This window comes from Protopterus annectens, chromosome 14.part0 (assembly GCF_019279795.1).
Source record: "Protopterus annectens isolate FY-2018-M chromosome 14.part0, PAN1.0, whole genome shotgun sequence".
Taxonomy (NCBI): domain Eukaryota; kingdom Metazoa; phylum Chordata; order Ceratodontiformes; family Protopteridae; genus Protopterus; species Protopterus annectens.
Genome location: NC_056748.1, coordinates 650,111,752 through 650,115,376, shown reverse-complemented (window position 1 = coordinate 650,115,376; position 3,625 = coordinate 650,111,752).

The following is a 3,625-nucleotide window of genomic DNA, read 5'->3' as shown; positions in this document are numbered from 1 at the left end:
CACACACACTTTCCCCCTGGCTTGCATTCACACACACACACACACACACACACACACACACACACACACACACACACACACACACACTCTTTCCCCCTGGCTTGCATTTTCTCTCTCTCACACACACACACACACACACACACACACACACACACACACACACACACTTTCCCCCTGGCTTGCATTCTCACACATACACACCTTCCCCCAAGGCTTGCATTCACACACACACACACACACACACTTTTCCCCTAGCTTCCATTCTCACACACACACACACACACACACACACACACACACACACACACACACACACTTTCTCCCTGGCTTGCATTCTCACACACACACACTTTCCCCCTGGCTTGCATTCTCACACACACACTCCCCCTGGCTTGCATTCACACACACACACTTTCCCCCTGGCTTGCATTCTCACACACACACTTTCCCCCTGGCTTGCATTCTCACACACACACACACACACACACACACACACACACACACACACACACACACACACACACACACTTTCCCCTGGCTTGCATTCTCACACACACACACACACACACACACACACACACACACACACTGTTGACTCTTTGGGTGATACACAGGATTTTTAACTTTTCACCACACAACTCTGTCTCCATTCAGTATATTGTTTATGCAGAAATATAATGTTTGTCTTTTCGGCTTTTCCCAGTTAGGGGTCACCACAGCGGAACTCCGGTCCGCTAATGATTGGCAGTCTATTTTTTTATGGTGCCGAGTTGCCTGCCCAATGCCCAACCTTCAGCGAAGGCATGCCCATTCATGCATGTCTTTCGGAAGCCACTCTACCATGGGGAGGACATGCAGACTCCACACAGAAGGCACTCTAGCCGAGAATCGAACAGGAGAACCTCTTGCTGTGAGGCCCCAACACTAGCGCTATACCACCGTGAAATATAATGATATCCAAAAAATGTGTAACAGGCTAATATTTTACAGTCATATGCATTTCATTAACAGCTGATTTCACAGTCTTTTTGACTGTTACCCTAACAACTGAAAAGGTGCATCAGAATTACACATTACAGCATATGTGTTTATGAATGCTATAAACAATTTAAAAATGTTCTCACAAAGGTGAGCTCTCCAGTAGTAAACTGCTACTGTGTGAATTATTAAAAAAAAGTTTTAACTGGTATTAAACAGTAATTATTTCATTCTTTGCTTTTAATTCTGCTGAGATCTTCCAAACGCCACAAAACCTAGCACATAAAAGCATCAAATAATTTTACAGCAGACACTGCATTTATATATTTTAAAAACATCTTATGATTTCTTTACAGAGAATGGGTTTTATATGACTGTTTATTTAGAAAATGTAGTTGTGTAAGAAGCTTACCATAACAGCAGCTTTTAAGCAGGATCACTGTTGCTGCCACTGGTCAGACTTCCACAGCTGAGTACACCTCCCCTGACTAGCATGACTCCCCACTTTCAAAGGACATGGGCAGCATCCCAGGACAAAGGAGAATCTCAAGCCATAACCTCTGGTTCCTTTCTTTCCCAGGAGATTTCAGGTACAGAAACCCATAAGCTGCCCTGCAATGGTCTCCAGAAGGCCCACTCATAACTTTCCTTTTATTTTCTAGAACAGACAAGGCCAAGAAAGCTTCCTCATGAAGAAAGCATGATTAGGAAACACCCATAACAGACTGGCTTACCGTGGGATGAGGTAAGCTGGTACCTATCCTAGCCCTTGGGTGCCCTGATTGAGGTAGGGAAACAATACTGCAGCAGTCTCCCTAATTAGATACAAATCATTATGGTAAGTTTCTTACATAACTGCAGTACATCTTCCATATGGATAACTGTTGCAGTCCTAAGTTCTGGAAAGGTTACCAAAGTTCAGTAGTTTTGCTAGGAAGTTTGTTATTTTCCTGGGAGAAGTTGAAGGATGCCCAGCAGATCTGCAGTTGTAAAGCTGCCCTACCTCTAAATAAAATGTCTAGCCTAGAATGACTAGAAAAAAGCATACACAGAAAACTAAGAGGTTGCCTTGAGAACAGTGTGAGTGCTTACCCAAAACCATAATAAGTACATCTGGCACCCTGAGTAGTTCCCCAAACTGATAAAAAAGTCATTCCAGAAAGTGAAAACCAAAAAAAAAAAAGGCCTTTCTGCATTTCTACCACTGCAACAAGCTCCTTACTACCATCTCTAAAAATACATTGAGCTCAGAGGTAAGCATAAATGCAGTATCACAATTTATATATGAAGCTGTGACTTCATCAGTCAATACCATACTGTAACTGTGCACCTTTGGCACATGCCAACCTTAGGCACATGCCAATTGCACAGCCTGACGGCTTGCATCCAGAGCAGTTACGCCCTTTGCCCTACCCTAGTTACAGGTATGTGCTTACCATTGTAATTAAAACAGTATTAACCACAGTGGCTCTCACAGAAAGTGACCTGACATGAACCTTCACAGTTGTTCTATGGGCAGAGTAGCTGATAGTAATACGGTCAGCCAGCCATTTCAGTGTTGTCTGTTTGGAGAATGGGTCCTGTTACTTATTAGCAAACAAAACTATCAGCTAATCAGTTTTCCTTACATCCTTGGTTCTGTTCAGGTAATATTTCAATTGCCTGAGAATGTCAAAGAAGAGAAGGATTCTTTCCCTGTAATTTTGTGGATTAGGGAAAAATGGCAAATGGATGGATTTGTTCAAGGCTACCTCTGTAAAAACTTTTGGCATAAAGGCCTGACTTGCACATAAGTTGACCCTGTCCTTGTCTAAGTAGGGTTCTTTCATGCTCTGAAATTCTTTTGGTCAAGGTAATTGCCACCAAAAAGTTGTTCTACATTTCAGGAATTTGAGGGAGAGCAGTTGCAACTGGTTCAAAACAAGCTTCAGTTAGTGGGATGATGGAGGGGATTTACACACAAATGCACACACACATACACATGCACATACATAAATGCATATATATGGGTCCCCATTTAGATGATGAAAGTCTTAGAACTTCAGATTTTATAATGCCGACACCAGATGATCGAAGTTTTAAGACTTTGAATGTTCTAAATGGAGATCTCCATACAACGCGGAATGGGAAATTTTCCATTTTCCTCACTGTAGTACGATCTCGTAGTTTGTATATTTAAGTAGCGGGTGGTGTGGCTGCAGAAACATCCAGGATTTTTTTTGTTTTGTTTGTTTTTTTTATGTGCTCAAAGTCTTAAACCTCCGATCATATGGTGTCAGCCATATGAAATTTGAAGTTCTAAGACTTTGATCATCTAAATGGGACCCGTATATGTGTGTGTGTGTATATATATATATATATATATATATATATATATATATATATATATATATATATATATATATAGTCCCAGCAAAGCAGAAACAGCTCAGGAATGGTTAAGTCTTTAAAGTTCACTTCAGAATTCACCAAAAATAAAGCACTTCAAGATTCTCCAAAAAATAAAGCACTTCTGCTAATAAAACCACAGGCATTTATTCAAGAAACGTTAGCGCTTTCACAGATTACAAATTCTGCTTCTTCAGACGTACTGCATCTTGGGTAAACTAACCTTTTATACCAGGTTTAAAAATTTAAAGGCATATTA